Here is a 20,555-nt window from a genome sequence, read left to right as displayed (position 1 = left end):
TCCAGATGGATGGGGCAACCATTACTGCATCCAAAATGGTGAAAAGCCTTGGAGTAACGATTGATGACCAACTAAACTTCTCTGACCACATCTCTAGAACTGCTTGATCTTGCGGATTGGCACTCTATAACATCAGAAAGATCCGACCCTTCTTATCTGAACATGCAGCTCAACTCCTTGTTCAAGCTCTTGTTCTCTCCAAACTGGATTACTGCAACTCTCTACTAGCCGGGAGACCAGCTAACTCTATCAAACCTCTTCATCTGCTTCAGAACGCAGCAGCGTGAGTGGTCTTTAATGAACCTAAAAGAGCACATGTCACTCCGCTGCTCACCCGTTTTCACTGGCTGCCATCAAATTCTGCCATGCTCGCATCAAATTCAAAGCTCTGATGTTTGCTTACAAAGCGACCTCTGGCTTTGCTCCTTCTTATCTGCTCTCGCTTCTGCAGATCTATGTGCCCTCCAGAAACTTGCGTTCTGTGAATGAACATCGCCTTGTGGTTCCATCCCAAAGAGGGAAGAAATCACTTTCCCAAACTCTCGCATTCAGCCCAGTTGGTGGAATGAACTCCCTAACTGCATCAGAACGGCAGAGTCACTCGCTGTCTTCAAGAAACGACTAAAAACACAACTATTTAGTCTCCACTTCACTTCCTAATCTGCAATTGCCTCTCTGGTTCCACCGCTAACTGTACTACAAAAAAAAAAAAAAAAAAAAAAAAAAAACTAATGTTTTGCTTCTTACACTTTACACACCTGAAACTTGCCTACAGCACTTATTCATTGTTGCTCTTGGTTGTGTAAATTGCTTCCTTGTCCTCATTTGTAAGTTGCTTTGGATAAAAGCGTCTGCTAAATGACTGCTTTTGTTTCGGAACGTATCTCGATTGCCCAGTTAGCGCGGTTTGTTTGGCATATGTGAACAGGGTAATCGCGCTCTTTTCAGCGCCAAAGTAATCTCTCTGAGATCGCTTGAATGAGGTGGTCTCGGCTCGATTGAAACAAACCCTGGAGCGGTTTTATTGCAGTGAGAAAGCGATCCGATCCGAGCACGGTTATATCACAGTGTTTTATGGATATGTAATAGGCATACGGCTATATGAAGAGAGAATTATGAGTAGGGCCGGAAGTTTCGAGAGTCTCCGGATGCCCGCATACGAGTGATGATCTCCCGGAAATCTCGCGTCTCCCTCCCAGTCCTCAAATAGGCATCGTCGCCGCGTCTCTCCTCAGACGCGTCGCGTGCGCGCACCCTGTCAATGACCACCAAACCACCACCTCTCCTGACAGCTGAGCAGGATGCTGCAAAATAAACCCTGACACTCTGACCAATGTGAGGAGAGTTTACTCACACGTGACTTGTTTTAGCTCTTTAGGTCCGATTAGAAACTTTGCAGTGTGAAAGCGAACCGCTCCAAGAGCAAAGAGCAACAATGTAACAATTGTAATCTCTGTTTCGGAACAACTGAATCAATTCACAGGTGTGAAAGCAACGTAAATCTCAATTTTGACAAAAATGTCAGATAGAACCTTATAATTCTAAGGCAGTGCTGCTTAACCCTGTTCCTGGAGATCGACCTTCCTGCAAAGTTCAGCTCCAACCCTGATCAAAAACACCTGAACCAGTTAATTAGGACCTGGAAGGAGCACTTGATAATTACAGGCAGGTGTGTTTGATATGGGTGGCAACTGAAATCTGCAGGAAGGTCCATCGCCAGGAACAGGGTTGGTCATGCCTGTTCTAAGGTGACGATATGGTAACACTTTAGAGTAACGGTGCATTAGTTCATGCATTTACTAAGCATCAAAAACCTTGTAAGGCATTCATTAATCATAGTTTAACATTTACTAATGCGTTATTAAAATCCAAAGTTGTGCTGTTAAACATTAGTTAATGCACCATGAATTCATTCAAGTTTATTCGTAGAGCACGTTTTAAAATAATTATTGCTTCTAAGCAGCTTTACAAAAGGTGCACATTATTGCATTACCATCATATTCAGAGAAGTGAAGGTTGTTAGTTACCATAACTTTACTAGTTACTAATAACTTTTAACAGTCGGAGTTATTATGCGCTTACTGGCCACTTTATTAGGTACACCTTACTAGTACCGGGTTGGACCCCCTTTTGCCTTGAGGACTGCGTTAATCCTTCGTGGCGTGGATTCAACAAGATACTGTAAATATTCCTCAGAGATTTTGCTCCATATTGACCTGATAGCATCACACAGTTGCTGCAGATTGACAGCTGCACATCCATGATGCCAATCTCCCGTGCCACCACATCTCAAAGGTGCTCTATTGGATTGAACTCTGGTGACTGTGGAGGCCATTTGAGTACAGTGAACTCATTGTCATGTTCAAGAAACCAGTTTGTTGACACAATCCTCAATTGGTACTAATGGGTCCAAAGTGTGCCAAGAAAATCTCCCCCACTCCATTACACCACCACCAACAGCCTGAACCATTGAAACAAGGCAGGATGGATCCATGCTTTCATGTTGTTGATGCCAAATTCTGACCCGACCATCTGAATGTTGGAGCAGAAAGAGACTCATTATACCAGGCAACGTTTCTCCAATCTTCTAATGTCCAGTTTTGGTGAGCCTGTGTGAATTGTAGCCTCCGTTTCCTGTTCTTAGCTGGCAGGAGCGGCACCCGGTGTGATCTCCTGCTGCTGTAGCCCATCCGCCTCAAGGTTGGACGTGTTGTGCGTTCAGAGATTCACTAGTATCTAATGAATAAGTACGAGACCTTAATGGAAAATACACTAGTATCTAAAAAGTACTAAGTACTAGTAACATGAAAACAGATACTAGTACAGGTTATAAATTAAAATGTTTAAATAGTTTGCCATACTTAAGTGATGTTTATGTATGTTTAATGAAGCGTATTTGTATGAATTATGCGATAACGTTATTTAACTCGTATAATATTACCTGATGGTAACAACGTTGAATAAATGCTGTAATAAATGCAGTTTGTTCATGTTTGTAAGATCATTAACTAATGGACCACTATATTAATGTGTTACCAGATATAACACATATTACATTGGAAAAAACTAAATTGACACATAAACATACAGTATGTCCATCTGTACCAACATCTGGAATCCATTTCTTCAATATCTAAATATATTTCAACTGCCTTGAACTAAACCCGCACACTCTTTCACCCACAACTGTTTAATGGATTTTTTCCCCACACTTTTCTAATCATAATAGTTTTAATATCTCATTTCTAATAACTGATTTCTTTTATCTTTGCCATGATGACAGCACATAATATTTGACTAGATATTTTTCAAGACACTAGTATTCAGCTTAAAGTGACATTTAAAGGCTTAACTAGTTTAATTAGGGTAAAGTTAGGGTAATTAGGCAGGTCATTGTATAATGATGGTTTGTTTTGTAGTCGATTAAACAAATATTGTTTAAGAGGGCTAAGAATATTGACCTTAAAATGGGTTTAAAAAATTAAAACTGCTTTTATTCTAGCCGAAATTAAACAAATAAGACTTTCTCCAGACGAAAAAATATTATTGAAAACATTTGAAAATTTCCTTGCATTGCAAATAAAGAAAGCAGGTTCAAGGCGGCAGACGCCTGTAGCACTGCTTAATAACGCATGCGTTTGTCCTTGGGCAGATGTCCCTGTATGCATGTGTGCATTTACACGTGCCGTCCTCACATAGAGAGTCTCTGGAAACACTCTTCAAGCATTAAACACGGGCGCCTGCGGACATGAAGGGCTCTCGCTGACATAAGAGTAATCCATGCTTAAGTTCAGTGCTAAACCACAGCGGCGACTCTGCGCATCCCAATCAGTCGCTCGTCAGTTTCTACACGTCTGTTTCAGCTCTTAACGCTGAGCTCTGGGACATTTGTCTCCTTAAACTCTGTATGAGGAGAACACGGGTAAGCAGGATGATTTGCAGCTTACATTACGAACATCTTCATTATTTCCACTTCACACTGAGGGCTTTTGTGTACTTCAAACTGTGTTTTGAGGATCGAACATATCGAGTGCATTTGCATATTATATGATGTGGCATTTGCATAATTGGCTGATTGATAAAATCATCATGACAGACTGTCGATTAATGTTTGAAAAGTTGAACGAGTAGACTGTAAAAAAAAAAAACAACCTAGGCTCATTGTGGATTAGTACCTACATCTACATTTCTGGGGACAGCGAAATAGTAAAGAAAAAAACATACATCTGCTCACAGTTTTTGTTTTTGTAAATCAACCAGATGCCACTGTGTACGGTTTTTGATATTAAATTTTTTTTGCGAGTCCTCTTCTCGAGGAAATCCAACCAGAGGGCATAATATACACTTTAGCCCAGGGGTCTCAAACTCAATTTACCTGGGGGCCGCAGGAGGCAAAGTCTGGGTAAGGCTGGGCCGCATAAGGGATTTCACAAAAAAAAAATACTCAAATGTCATTATTAACAGTTTTAATTATTTCTTCTGAACATGAAGTGTCCTGAACATTAATAGAACATTGAGTGAAGATTATGAACAGTTCTTCTGAACATGGCATCTTTTGCCTACTCCTTGCTGCCAGAGACTTGACAGCGCTTCTTCTCACAAATCTGAACCACATTTGGCTTTAGAGCGGAAGCAGTTGAGACCCTCAGTATGGCTTGGGGGAACTCACTCGAAACTTCCATTCCCTCACCCACTGCAGAGTGGATGCGCGCGTACTGAAGAGCGGTGTTTTCGCCCCACTCCAGTCACATCAGTCTGTACCAGTCTGTATCTACCTATAATAAATATAAGATGCAGGCTGTAGCTAGGTAGGTGGCAGGCTGCAGATAGGTAGCTAAGTGGCAGGCAGGGGCGGGAACAGCTTACCTTGGTTCTGGTCGGCGCGACTTCCCGCCCGTCACAGCGTCTAACAAAGGGGCGGGGTGCGCGGTGACGTCACCGGCATCCCTGCCCCTTTGTTTACACGGCAGGCGGGGAATGCCAGTGACCGCTGTGTACGGATAGAATCAGCGGAGCGGGGAGCGCTCTCTCTCCCCGCTCCGCTGATTCTGTCAGTGTACAGCGGTCGGCGCGGGCCACAAAATATTGCACTGAGGGCCGCAAATGGCCCGCGGGCCGCGAGTTTGAGACCCCTGCTTTAGCCGAACAAGCCAGCTTGCTGTAGACTGACCGACCAACTGACTGACCTCTTAACCCAACTGATAGTGTTTTCAAAAGCAATCTAGAAGAAAATCCAGCCAGATCTCACGAGGAAACGTAAGTATTTTATGTTTTGTCAGTTTAGTGGCTAATTCGTACGAGTTCAGTTGTACGATAATGTACGAATTTAAAAAGGGGGTGTGGCACCCAACCCCACCCCTAAACCCAACTGTCATTGGTTGATGAATTCATACGAATTGGCGACTAAAGCAAAAAGTTACGAATTGCCGTAAGATTGCGTTGAAAAAGCCAATGTGGCCACGTGATTTCACCACAATTTCAGCTTGTTTATTTTATTAGGTTTTTGCTTTTGTTTAACCTGGTTTCTGTAACCATTCTTCGTCAGTCTCAAAGCCTGTCGTCGCCGTTAACTCACACACACGGTAGATCTTTTTAGGAGACCAAAAATATTTCCGAGAAGCTGGGACTTTCTAATTTCTTTCTAGGATACAGGACTGAGATGTGGACGAGTCACGTAAATACTTCTGCTATTACATACTAAGGTGCGATGTGTTCTCTAAAACAACATCTGAGCTCATATTCATTCAAAAGTGTCACCCCTAGGCGGTACCTTTTCAAAAGCTAAATTTGTGTACTTTAAATACCTTTAAGGTACAGTATGGACCCTTTAGAAATCTTAAAGGTACCACTATGGATCTGTTAACATGTAAGTAAATACAGAAATATAGCATTTATTAAGGGCATCATCCCAGTGACAGCTTTTGTAGCTTTATTTAGGAGAGAAATATGAATCAGACTTCCAAATGCAAAGTGAATGTGACCACAAATTGTAAAGGACACACACGGGATCGTTTTAGGAGTCAAAAAAAAAAAAAATAGAAAAATAAATAAATTCAGAGAAGCTGGGACTGTTTGATTTCTCATCTCATTGCTTTCTAGGATATGTGAATGAGACTATTAATAATTTTTCAATAAATACTAATGTGTAATGAGATCTCTTAAAAGAAATAAGAAACCTCTGAGCTCATATTCATTCTTAGAAATAAACATAAAGCTGTCTGTCTTTCTATTTCTGTACTTTTTATGTACCTATGAACAATTTAGGTACTAATACAACTTAAAGGTACCAACAATGTTCCTTTAACATGCAAGTACAAAAATATACCCTTTATAAAGTGTATCGTACCTCTGACAGCTTTTGTACCTGTATTTCTGAGAGAAATATGAATCAGACTTTCAGATGTTAAGTAAAATTGACCACACAGAGGACACACACAGGGGATCAATTTAGGAGTCAAAAAAAAAAAAAATAAAAAATCAGAAAAGCTGGGACTGTTTGATTTCTCATCTCATTGCTTTCTAGGAAAGATTATGTGGATGAGTCTATTAATAATTTCTCAATAAATACTAATGTGTTATGAGATCTCTTAAAAGAAATAAGAAGCTTCTGAGCTCATGTTCATTCTCAGAAATAAACCTAATGTCTTTCTATTTCTGTACTTTTTATGTACCTATGAACAATTTAGGTACTAATATACAACTTAAAGATACCAACAATGTTCCTTCAACATGCAAGCACAAAAATATACCCTTTATAAAGTGCATCGTCCCTCTGACAGCTTTTGTACCTGTATTTCTGAGAGAAATACTAATCAGACTTTCAGATGCAATATGAAATTGTAAAGGAGACACACGCGAGATCATTTTAGGAGTAAAACTAAATTTATAGATGCTGATACTGTCGCATTCCTCATCTCATTTCTTTAGGATACAAGACTGAGATGTTGAGTCTAATAATAATTTTCCCATTTAATACTAATGTGTAATGTGATCTCTTAAGGACTATGAGAGAAACATCATGTTCATTCTCAGAAATAAACAAAGCTGTCACTCTTTCAATTTCATGTGGACCCTTTAGGTACTAATATACAACTTAAAGATACCAATATTGATCATTTAACATGCAAGTACAAAAATAAAGCTTTATAAAAGGTACCGTCTCCTGTGACAGCTTTTATACCTGTATTTCTGAGAAAAATACCTATCAGACTTTCAAATGCAATGTAAAATTGGCCACATATTCTAGGGGAGATCTTTTTAGGAGTAAAAAAAAAATCTGAGTAGCTGTGATTGCTTTTTGTTTAATCTCCCTGCTGTCTAGGAGAATCAATCGAGCCGTTAAAGAGACCTCATTGCTATTTTTCCCCGTTCCTGTGGGATGTCCAGTCATTGCAACACCCCCGTGTTTACCGTGTGGGGTGGACTGAAGCTCTTAACATTCATCCAGTGGTTGGTGTGGGATCCGCGCGCGTCTTTCTCTCCCGCAGCATCAGCACCACCATCATCATCATCATCATCTCCCGCGCTCGTCATGGAAACCCGTCTTCCTCATTCAGTGATGTGATGCGCGCTCGCGGTTTCTCATCATCATTATCAGTATCGGCGGCGGCGGATTGACACTATAGCGGATTCTCTCCGCTCTTCTCTAGAGGATGTACCGTGTTACCGGAGGTATACGGCGGAGAGTCTTACCGGGGGCCCTTCCGTGAGAAACGAGCGAGGACGGAGAGGACACAGAGGCGGATTGTTTTATATTTGGTGCCTCGGATCTGTGCGGTGAGTGAACCTGACATCAACGCTGACATGCTAAGCGTGCGCCAAAAATGAATGACACACGCACATCTGAGCAGAACGCCGCTGTCAAACATGCATGTAAATTTCTGCTGCATCGGGTCTGACGCATTTTGCAGTTGTCTGTGTGCCAGGGGCCAAAGCTGGAGCTCAATTCAGTCTGGTTTGTTTCTCTCGCTGTTAAAGTTTAATTATTTACACTCTATAGAAAACGCTGGGGTGTTTTAACCCATCGTTGGGTCAAAATATGCACCTGACATTGGGTTGGTGTTTGCGTTTAATTGAATTTGAATTACACTTTTTAACCCAATGGTTGGGTTTGTCCATATTTGACCCAACAAAGCAACCCAGCATTTTTTTTAGAGAGCGTTATACATTCATTTTTTTTAGAAACCTTGTTGTTTTCATGATTTTGCTTGTGTTTACATGCCAAACTTGTTCCATTAATTGACTTTAAATGCGTGACAGCTGGTGCACATGTCTGACGTCACAATCCAGCATTCATATAGCGGAATATTTGCTTTAAACACTGTATTTCTTTGCAGTTTGTCTGAAATCATCACAGTTATATGATGTCAGTGGTTAGATGGCATTTGTTGTCAGTGCATCAAAGTAAAATATTACTCTCTTAAAAAATTCAGGGTTTTATTAACCAAATGTTGGGTAAAATATGGACAAATCCAATTGTTTTTTTTTCCAACTGAACTTAAATGACACTTTTTAACCCAACCTTTGGGTTTGTCTAAATTTGACCCAACAAAGCAACCTAAAAATGTTCAGAGTGCACTATACTTTTATTAATTTTTGTTTGTGATTCTGTTTGCTCTTGTGTTTATATGCTAAAGTTGTTCTGTTAATTGATTTTAAATGTGTGACAGCTGCTGCACGTCTGACGTCACAATCCAGCATTCATAGCAGGATATTTTCTTAAACACTGTAGTTCTTAGTAGTTTGTCTGAATTCATCACAGTTAACTCTTTGATTTTAGTGTAATTAGCTTGATGCTGTTTGTTGTCAGACCAACAATGCAGATGTGTAGATGTTTATTACACTCTTACTCAACGCTGGCTTGTATTAATCAAATGTTGGATCAAATATGGACCAATCTAATTGTTTTTTTTTCCCAATTGAACTTATATGACACTTTTTAATCCAACCTTTGGGTTTGTCCATATTTGACGCAACAAAGCAACCCAGCATTTTTTTAGAGAGCGTTATATGTTTTTTTTTTTAAGAAACCTTGTTGTTTTCAGGATTTTGCTTGTGTTTACATGCCAAACTTGTTCCATTAATTGACTTTAAATGCGTGACAGCTGGTGCACATGTCTGACGTCACAATCCAGCATTCATATAGCGGAATATTTGCTTTAAACACTGTATTTCTTTGTAGTTTGTCTGAAATCATCACAGTTATATGATGTCAGTGGTTAGATGGCATTTGTTGTCAGTGCATCAAAGTAAAATATTACTCTCTTAAAAAATTCAGGGTTTTATTAACCAAATGTTGGGTAAAATATGGACAAATCCAATTGTTTTTTTTCCCAACTGAACTTAAATGACACTTTTTAACCCAACCTTTGGGTTTGTCTAAATTTGACCCAACAAAGCAACCTAAAAATGTTCAGAGTGCACTATACTTTTATTAATTTTTGTTTGTGATTCTGTTTGTTCTTGTGTTTATGCTAAAGTTGTTCTGTTAATTGATTTTAAATGTGTGACAGCTGCTGCACGTCTGACGTCACAATCCAACATTCATAGCAGGATATTTTCTTAAACACTGTAGTTCTTAGTAGTATTTTAGTGTAGTTAGCTTGATGCTGTTTGTTGTCAGACCGACAATGCAGATGTGAAGATGTTTATTACACTCTTACTCAACGCTGGCTTGTATTAATCAAATGTTGGATCAAATATGGACCAATCTAATTGTTTTTTTTCCCAATTGAACTTAAATGACACTTTTTAATACAACCTTTGGGGTTTGTCCATATTTGACCCAACAAAGTAACCCAGCATTTTTTTAGAGAACGTTATACATTAATTATTTTTTTTTAGAAACCTTGTAGTTTTCATGATTTTGCTTGTGTTTATATGCCAAACTTGTTCCATTAATTGACTTTAAATGCGTGACAGCTGGTGCACATGTCTGACGTCACAATCCAGCATTCATATAGCAGAATATTTGCTTTAAACACTGTATTTCTTTGTAGTTTGTCTGAAATCATCACGGTTAATTGATGTCAGTGGTTAGATGGCATTTGTTGTCAGTGCATCAAAGTAAAATATTACTCTCTTAAAAAATTCAGGGTTTTATTAACCAAATGTTGGGTAAAATATGGACAAATCCAATTGTTTTTTTTTTTCCAATTGAACTTAAATGACACTTTTTAACCCAACCTTTGGGTTTGTCTAAATTTGACCCAACAAAGCAACCTAAAAATGTTCAGAGTGCACTATACTTTTATTAATTTTTGTTTGTGATTCTGTTTGCTCTTGTGTTTATATGCTAAAGTTGTTCTGTTAATTGATTTTAAATGTGTGACAGCTGCTGCACGTCTGACGTCACAATCCAACATTCATTGCAGGATATTTTCTTAAACACTGTAGTTCTTAGTAGTATTTTAGTGTAGTTAGCTTGATGCTGTTTGTTGTCAGACCGACAATGCAGATGTGAAGATGTTTATTACACTCTTACTCAACGCTGGCTTGTATTAATCAAATGTTGGATCAAATATGGACCAATCTAATGTTTTTTTTTCCCAATTGAACTTAAATTAAACTTTTTAATCCAACCTTTGGGTTTGTCCATATTTGACCCAACAAAGCAACCCAGCATTTTTTTAGAGAGCGTTATATGTTTTTTTTTTAAGAAACCTTGTTGTTTTCAGGATTTTGCTTGTGTTTACATGCCAAACTTGTTCCATTAATTGACTTTAAATGCGTGACAGCTGGTGCACATGTCTGACGTCACAATCCAGCATTCATATAGCGGAATATTTGCTTTAAACACTGTATTTCTTTGCAGTTTGTCTGAAATCATCACGGTTAATTGATGTCAGTGGTTAGATGGCAGTTGTTGTCAGTGCATCAAAGTAAAATATTACTCTCTTAAAAAATTCAGGGTTTTATTAACCAAATGTTGGGTAAAATATGGACAAATCCAATTGTTTTTTTTTCCAACTGAACTTAAATGACACTTTTTAACCCAACCTTTGGGTTTGTCTAATATTGACCCAACAAAGCAACCTAAAAATGTTCAGAGTGCACTATACTTTTATTAATTTTTGTTTGTGATTCTGTTTGCTCTTGTGTTTATATGCTAAAGTTGTTCTGTTAATTGATTTTAAATGTGTGACAGCTGCTGCACGTCTGACGTCACAATCCAGCATTCATAGCAGGATATTTTCTTAAAAACTGTAGTTCTTAGTAGTTTGTCTGAATTCATCACAGTTAACTCTTTGATTTTAGTGTAGTTAGCTTGATGCTGTTTGTTGTCAGACCAACAATGCAGATGTGTAGATGTTTATTACACTCTTACTCAACGCTGGCTTGTATTAATCAAATGTTGGATCAAATATGGACCAATCTAATTGTTTTTTTTCCCAATTGAACTTAAATGACACTTTTTAATCCAACCTTTGGGTTTGTCCATATTTGACCCAACAAAGCAACCCAGCATTTTTTTAGAGAGCGTTATATGTTTTTTTTTTTAAGAAACCTTGTTGTTTTCATGATTTTGCTTGTGTTTACATGCCAAACTTGTTCCATTAATTGACTTTAAATGCGTGACAGCTGGTGCACATGTCTGACGTCACAATCCAGCATTCATATAGCGGAATATTTGCTTTAAACACTGTATTTCTTTGTAGTTTGTCTGAAATCATCACGTTTAATTGATGTCAGTGGTTAGATGGCATTTGTTGTCAGTGCATCAAAGTAAAATATGCAGATGTGTAGATGTTTATTACACTCTTTAAAAATGCTGGGTTTTATTAACCAAATGTTTGATCAAATATGGACAAATCCAATTGATTTTTTTCCCCAATTGAACTTAAATGACACTTTTTTCTTAACCCAACCTTTGGGTTGGTCCATATTTGACCCAACAAAGCAACCCAGCTATTTTTAGTATGCGCTATACTTTCAGTAATTTTTGTTTGTAAATATTTGTGATTCTGTTTGCTCTTGTGTTTATATTTTCCTGTATTTCTTAGTAGTTTGTCTGAAATCATCACGGTTATTCGATGTCGGTAGTTAGATGCTGTTTGTTGTCAGTGCATCAAAGTAAAATATGCAGATGTGTGAATGTTTATTACACTTAAAAAATGTGGGGCTGTATTAAACCCAATATTGGGTCAAATATATACAAATCCAAGTGGGTAATTTACCCAGCATTGAGTCAATTGTGGACAAACCCAAAGTTGGGATATTTTTTAGCAATAAATGTTAAAGGGCACTTTTTAACCCAATAGTTGGGTTGTCCATATTTGATTCAACATTCCCTCAAACATATTTTTGTTGCTTGTTTAATATACTTTTATTTAAAATGATCTGAAACAACACACATCTTGAGTTTTTTAGGGGACAACTTGTTGCATTATGCATTTGCATTAAGATGACATGACATTGCATGCGACTCAGCATTTTTTAAAGTGTTGGGTTACAACAATAACAACCCAGCACTTTTTTACAGTGTATGATAAAGTATTATGCCACAGGCATGTCACCCTGCAGCCCAACTCACTTTAGCTAAGCAGGGCTGAGTCAGGTCAGTACCTGGATGGGAGACCTCATGGGAAAACTTGGTTGCTGTTGCAAGTAATGTTAGTGAGGCCAGCAGGGGGCGCTCAACTTGCAGTCTCTGTGAGTCTTAAGGCCCCAGTAAAGTGGACTCTTCTGTAATGTGAGGTGACGCTGACAACAGGGGTGTGGATCCAAATGCAAGGTTTATTAGCAGGATGGTCAGGCAAGCAACAGTCAACACAGGAGCAAACAGATGTATACAGGCCATCCGGAGTCGTGGTCAATAAACAGGCAGATGGTCAAAAAGCAGGCAGCAGCCAGCACAAAACAAAGCAAGGTACAATCACGGAAGGCAAGGGAATCACGTTGTAATGTTCACAGTTGTTCACGCACTGAAGTGTGTGTGTGCTGTTTAAATAGTCCTAGTAATCAGTTCCCGAGTAGCTTCAGCTGTGTCTGTCTGCAAACATGGGGAACTAGGCCAGGTGTGTGAGTGGTGCATGACTGGACCCTGTAGTCCACTTAATGGAGGATTTGTAGTTCTATGAAATACTGTGTGTTTACCAGCGATCTGCACAGACTGGATCGCTGGTGATCGTGACAAATAGGGATGCCACTGTTCTCAATATAATATTGAACTGTTTGGTACGACCTTTACAGTTCAATATGCGCTTGTGAATTGCGGTTTTCTCGGCTTTGCGTTTAATTAATTTATGTGCGTTTTATATCTCCCTGAATTGACTGTGTGTGCCTGTAAGTCCATGAGCTGAGATGAGGAAACTCCTCCCCATGAGTAAATATCCAATCACTATGCTCTGAAGTTAGGGGGCGCTTGACCATCATTCCACACTTTAACATGGCGAGCGGCAGTGAAGTGAGGCTCAGGCAACAGTACAAGGAAGCGCCGGCGAAGTGAGGCAACAGTACGAGAAAGCGGCGGCGTCTTTCAAATCTGCGGTGTGAGGACATTTTGGTTTTGCTGGTAAGTATAATGCCAATAAAAGAAAAAACAGTGAACAAAAAATAACTGTGTGCAAGCATTGATTTACACGTATAACCATGACTGCACATCTGCAGCGCCATCACCCAGCAATATCACTGTCTGAAGGCAGGACGGCAGAGAAGGTAATAAAGTCCTCCAAATAGCAACAATCCCTCGCTGAATCTTTCCAGCAAACATACCCAACTGGTTCCGAGAGACCAACACAATCTCACGGCAATTCGTAACTTTTTCATTTAGTGGCTAATTCGTACAAATTTGTACGATCTAATTCGTACATTTTAGTACGACTTGCTTATCCCCCAATGACGGTTGAGTTTAGGGGTGGGGTTAGGTGTCACGCCTCCTTTTTAAAATTGTACATTTTCTTACGACTGAACTCGTACGAATTCGTACGATTTAGCCACTAAACTGCCAAAACGTAAAATACTTACGTTTTCTCATGAGATCAGGCTGGAGAGACACATAAAATACCAAAGGCAGTGCGGGTGTTTATTGCTAAGGATTTGCAGCAGTTTTTGGTGATTGGAGATGCAGACTTTTGTCATCTTGTAAAAGCACTCGATCCGAAATACAGACTACGGCTGCGTCCGAAACCGCCTACTACTCAGTAGGTACTGCATTTGAATTTAAACGTACTACTCGGCCGTTAGAAAAGTACGTTCTATACAGTATGAATGTGAAAAGTATGAATGGAATTCGGACATACTACATCCGCCATTTTGTCATGGTCACGTGACCTACGTGCGTCAGTTGCGTCGCTTTACTTCCATTCATGAATTGGCTCGCGGGGCATCATGGGATAGCGCAGCATTCATGGGATGCGCACTCCAGAATCTCGCCGGAAGTAGTAAGTCATCCGGGTACTTTTCGCATACTGATTTTCGAATTCTAAGAATTCGGACATACTACTCGGCTCGCATACTGATTTTGGTGTACTATATAGTATGGAAGTATGCGGTTTCGGACGCAGCCTACAGTCTTGCATTTTTTCAGCACCGAGATAATTAAGATGGTTTATTCATGTTTATTTAGATACAAATATGTTTATTTATAAAGGCCAATTTATATTTATTAACTTCACATGTATGTTTATTTTCAAAGTGTAGGATTTTATGTGTTCCCCAGTTTGTACATGGGCTACCAGCAGCTGTATAATTTCAGTGATAATTTTTTTTATACAATACTCTAGGAACTACTGTACTTTTCTTGGCTTTTAAGTAAAACAAATAAGTATTGCAATAAATCGTTTTTATTTCCCCCCCCTGAACCTCTTACTGTTCCTATTGCCTATAGAATAAAAAAAAAAACATGTGTCAAGCCATGAGAACCGAACCGAAAACCGTGTTAAAAAACCGAGGTATGTATTAAACCATGGACTATCTGTATTGTTGCATCCCTAGTGACAACTATACTGTCAATGGGCACCATCTTTTGGATGAGACGTTAAACCGAGGTCCTGATTCTCTTTGGTCATTAAAATTCCCATGGCACTTCTGGTTAACGGTAGGGGTGGAACCTCGGTGTCCTGTCCAAATTCCCTCCTTACATATCATGGCCTCTCTACCTAATTTGCTGTATCACTGTCTCCCCACTTCACCGATAGCTGGTGTATGGTGAGCGCACTGGCGCCGTTGTCCTATGGCCAAGTCAATCATCCAAGTGGATGCTGCACACTGGTGGTGGTGTGGAGAGACCCCCCTTATGATTGGGTGTATGACTATACATGATAAATGCGCTAGTCAGTGATTTGTTTTTAATGCTTGAGCATCTTTAATTGAGCTGTTCACTCTTTATCATCCTCAGAGATGTTTTGTGTAATTCCATTTAATTCATTATCACAAGTAATGCACACTTGACATATAGGTGAACTGCACAAATTGAATATGAGCAGATGTTTTGTTTCTTCTTACCTGAACTGACCCGCAGCTTATATTTTCCGTTTTCCTCAGCCGTGTGGAATCAGGTGCTCTTTGTTTATCTGTGGACTGTCTGGCTGTAAGCGTTCATTATTTGTCTGCAGCGTGTCTGAAACGCATCATTAACTCTTTAAGTTAATTGTCTAAGTATAGTTACTGTAGAAGAGGCTGTTGCCATGGCAGCGCAGTAAACAGACAGTTCCTTTCATGAGACGCTAATCAACTTTATTTTGTTGATATTGTAACTGTAAGAGATCCTGATATTTGGTTGTCATGGCATCAGATTTAACACGTCCTTTGAAAAGAAGAGATGAGATTCAGTGGGTGACAAGATACTTAAAAGAGCACTTTACCCATAAAACGACCATTCATGAAGGATCTTTATGCAACTCTTGCCTTTTTAATGACTTTTTATATTGACCACGTCTATTAAAAATATCATGAAAGCTTCGGTCAAATATATTTTGTTCTACATTTAACATTCATGCAATAAAAAAATAGAGTCCAACTTTGATTAGATGTACACTCACCGGCCACTTTATTAGGTACACCTGTCCAACTGCTTGCTTACGCAAAGTTCAAATCAGCCAATGACATGGCAGCAACTCAATGCATTTAGGCATTTGGGTCAAGACGATCTGCTGCAGTTGAAACCGAGCATCAGAATGGGGAAGAAAGGGGATTTAAATGACTGAACGTGGCATGGTTGTTGGTGTCAGACGAGCTCGTGTGTTTATTTCAGAAACTGCTGATCTACTAGGATTTTCACGCACCACTTTTTCTAGGGTTTACAGAAAATATCCAGTGAGCGTCTATTCTGTGGGTGCAAATGCATTGTTAATGCCAGAGGAGAATGGCCAGACTGGTTATATATATATATAATAACTATATATATATATATAACTATATATATATATAAAACTTTTTGGAAAGAATTCATGATTTTAGATTGATTGGAATGATTCTGTCTAAATAAAATATTATAAACAATCTACAAGCATAGATGAATCAATAATAAAAAAGTTACTAATTAAATAAACAGCGTTTGATTGTTATACGAGGAGACAAACTAATTCAGGTATACAGGAATTGAATAATCAAATGTAAAATAATACTGCACAGTCTTCGTTTTATAAACTATTTAATACAATTAATGATTATTACAAGCGATTTACAAACGGTAACATTTTTTGAGGCATGAATGCTTTTAAGAAGCTCACACAGTCACAGGTCTCAAAAAACACTTGCGAAATGATCAGTTATAACCCATAACGATATATTGTGCAGCTCTGATTCACTCTAAAAATGTTGATGCTGAATAAATTTTTCAACCTACAAGTTTGAAAAATATTGTTTACAGACTTTTGATTGTATGTGATAGCGTTGTTTATGAACAAGCAAAAAATTGGCAAAAGCAATTAATGAAATTAAGTGAACTGACTGACTATTATCGTGTAGGCTTAAAAAAAAACGGCTTCATTATAGCAATGTTTATGAAAAAAAAGAACTTGTTTTTGCTTTGAATATTTAAAGAGCAAATAAATCAGTATTCAGATTGCCAATAAGGTCTGAAAGAAATCTGAGTGGCGATTGTCATTCAATAAGAATGATAATTTTGTTACTTTATTGAACGTCTAATTACATTTTATGAGACCCTAAAATGTTCTCAAATATTGAAGAAGATTTTATTCTCTCTGTATGAAGTATTTTCTAAGTGTAAAGCAGTTAATTTTCTCTTCACAAAATGTATGTAGTGTTTGCAGCAAACATGCCAGCATGTGTTAAAAATACAGTGATATGTCTGTGTAAGATGAGTATGCCTGCACAGGAGCAACATAGGAGAAGGCTGAATGACTGATTGTGTAGAATAACTGAATATGTAAAGCACTGATTATATATGTTAAATACTTGTATGAAGCTATATGTGTCAGAAGTTAGAATGAGTAACATATTATCAAGTTATTATCCTATCATAACAATGTATGTAAACACTTAGTTCCTTTGCATAAGTTGCATCTATACTTTGCTGACATAGACCTGTAACATCTCTGCTGACATGAGCTAGTGGGCTGAGAGCCAAGAATAACAGGACCCCTTAGACTAGAAACCTATTCAAAAATGGTCAAGAGTTAAAAAGAGACTTAGGGGTGTGTCAAATAATCCTGTATAAAAATTGTAACAAACACACTGAAAGTTCAGAAGGTGCAGGAGAGACTTCAGAAGGTGTCCAGGAGAGACTTCAGAATGCTCTGGGGTCTGCTCTGCTCTTTCTCGGCTTTATAATGGAGAATAAAGTCTATTTTCTGATATTCAAAACCTCCGGTCTGATAATTTCTAATTGATAAGAAGTCAAAATTTACCACAATATCATATTAGTTTTTGTGACTTATTGTGACTTACAATGTCATTATTGCATTGTTTAGGAGCAGTCAAAAGCTTTGTATTTGCTATAAAAATTTAAAGAGCCTAAATAAATAAATAAATAAATAAATCACTTGGTCTGTTGGAAATTTGAAAATTAATTTAATAAAATGGCATTTTCTTAGACCCCAAAAATTTACTCAAAGAATCAGAATCAGTTTTATTGCCAAGTGTACTTAAACACACAAGGATTTTGTTTTGCCTATAAGCTTCCAATGTACATGAAGTGACAACACAAAAATAAATATGAAAAAAGACGACAAACATTAAACAGAGATGCAGTTAGACAAAAAGCTCTGGATGTTGAATTGTATGTACAGATTTGTTATAAATATACAAGGTATAATGTGCTGTGTACAAGTAGGTATGAGCAAGTAGTGCACATGTTTATTGCACAGAAGGGGAATATTTAACTGTTCATGAGATATGGATGGCCTGAGGAAAGAAACTTTTGCTTATTGTGACTTCATTTTTAATTTGATTCATTTTTACAGAAAATGTGTCATGGCATTGTTTACGAACAGTCAAAGACATTGTTTTTGGTATAAATATATTCGAAGAGCAAAATAAATATTCAGATTCCCAAAATGGCGAGTCTAAACAGCAATAATCATTCAGTAAGAGTTTTAGTCAGCTTCTTTACTTCAAAAAATGCTTAAAGTTGCTTCTTTTGTTTTCCAATGAAAAAGCGCCAGACAGCTTGTGTAAATATTGTGCCCTTTAAGCTTTCATTATGCATTCTCTGGATCTGAAGGTCAAAGAGACCAGTTTTGATGGTTTTGCAGTGGTGTTAACCAGCCTCCAGGGCTGCCGCTTTAAACTCCAGAGACACGAACCGCTGATAGATTCTCATTCTGTCGCTAAACTGTAAGCAAAAAGCAGTCAGCGATTGATCCCAGACTCCCACAGCTGGCTGATTTAACACATATTTAGGGCTCTTCTCCCCCCAGATGTTCTTCCCGTGCTGGCGAGGATCCAGCTGGCGTCTGCAGCCGGGATTGGTTCTCTTGGCGGGTACCAGACCGCGGTTGGACGGGACCTTCCATAATTAAAAGCCTGTTATACCGGCAGGGGGGTTGATTGATTGCGCTTTTGGGTGTTGTGGCGAATCTAAAGACCGCACCGGGTGCGTCGCTCAGCTCCGCGAATAAATCAGCATTTAAAACAAACATTAGCGTTCGTCTCAATTAGCGGAGGCGCGGGTGGGTCACCTGCACGCTCTCAGCTGCAGGAGGACAAACCCCGACACACAACAACCATTAGACGACAGCCGCTTTTAATGAAACACTTTATATGTGTGATGTCAACAGGGATTTATCCTTTTGGCAAGGATGCAGGATGAGGCTCAAACTGTGCGATCAGGATCCAAAATGAACCATTTCTATACCTGCCAGTGGCATGTGGACTGAGAAATAGCTGTACATTTTACTTGCTTTGTTGCAGAAGGTAGATATTTTAGCCATACCTGTCAACACCCTGCTGAAAAATCTAGCTTAAACCAGCCTAGGCTGGTTTTAGCAGGTCGACCAGGCTGGTTTTAGAGGGGTTTTGGCCACTTCAAGGCTGGTTTCCAGCCATTTCCAGCCTGGTCTGGTCTGGTCAGCCTGGTCTCCCAGCAGGTCAGGCTGGGAGATGACCAGCTAAAACCAGCTTGACCAGCCTAGCCAACCTTTGAGTCCAGCCAAAATCAGCTATGTCAAGCTTAAACTAGACTGGTCAAGCTGGTTTTAGCTGGATTTGGCTGGTCATTTTCCAGCCTGACCAGCTAAGACCAGGCTGGAAATGGCTGGAAACCAGCCTGGAAATGGCCAAAACCCCTCTAAAACCAGGCTGGTCAACCAGCTAAAACCAGCCAACCAGCCTAGGCTGGTTTAAGCTGGATTTTTCAGCAGGGCATTGGGATGTGAAAATATGGTATATGCCCACCACCATAATAAGGGATTCCCCCGACCCCCTCCTCCTTTAAAAAAATCCCCAAATTACCAAATATGTTCATTTAAAGCTATTTCATTGTAAATAAATAGCTAAATGGTCAGTATTATGTTTTATTATTAATATTTACAAAAGAAAAAAATAGTACACACTAGCAGCAAATAAATTAGCACAGTACAGCTTATAAAAATTAACAGCTATTGTAAAGAAATAGAATCCAGTTATCAAATCTCCTTAACCTTTTCTTCACTGTATAACTTACGCATTCTGATTAAAGAGCAGCGAATTAATCTCTTATTTATTAAGATTTTTAAAACTTGATTGCATTAAATAACTGGTGTCACTTTAAAAATGCACAAATCTAAAATTATAATAAAAGCATTCGACTGCTTTCCTAACTTTTGATGCTCATTTAGAACGAAATTAGTTAAAGAAAGAAAAAAAACCCTACTAATATCAACATCATTAGATTTTATTCTTATTATTAATTATGTGTATATGTTTGTTTAAACAAGCACCCCAAACCCAGACTTTCGCTCCGCTTTAAATCGCGTGTACAGAATCTGTTTGGGAAATAGTGTCTATATATCACTATGGAGCGCGTCAGCTGACAGTCACGCACTGCTATATAACTGTTTTGAGGATTGCATATGAACGGGAGACGGCACCTGTAATAAAAAGAAAGGGAATCCTGCCGTTTTTATATTTATTCTAAAGTATTTTCAAGCCGAAATAAAGCGGAAGCACAGAAC

At 38.6% G+C, this 20,555-nt stretch overlaps 1 protein-coding gene across 3 annotated transcripts in view; it reads left to right on the top strand.

Moving 5' to 3' along the window:
* The window catches only part of dlgap4a (discs, large (Drosophila) homolog-associated protein 4a), a 305,849-nt gene that overhangs the window by 8,585 nt on the left and 276,709 nt on the right, over nucleotides 1-20,555 (top strand). For 2 of the 3 annotated variants that reach the window (XM_087307665.1, XM_087307667.1), the window contains exon 1: nucleotides 7,435-7,776. The exons of the other annotated variant lie outside the window; for it this stretch is intronic. The gene's annotated coding sequence lies outside the window, so the exon portion shown is untranslated. Of the gene's footprint in view, nucleotides 1-7,434; nucleotides 7,777-20,555 lie in introns of those variants that run through there. 3 annotated transcript variants of the gene reach the window in all.

Source organism: Danio rerio, chromosome 23 (genome assembly GCF_052040795.2).
Source record: "Danio rerio strain M-AB ecotype USA chromosome 23, GRCz13ab, whole genome shotgun sequence".
In the NCBI taxonomy this organism is placed as follows: domain Eukaryota; kingdom Metazoa; phylum Chordata; class Actinopteri; order Cypriniformes; family Danionidae; genus Danio; species Danio rerio.
The sequence above is the reverse complement of the archived record's forward strand: the minus strand, read 5'-3'. Positions and strand labels throughout refer to the sequence as shown.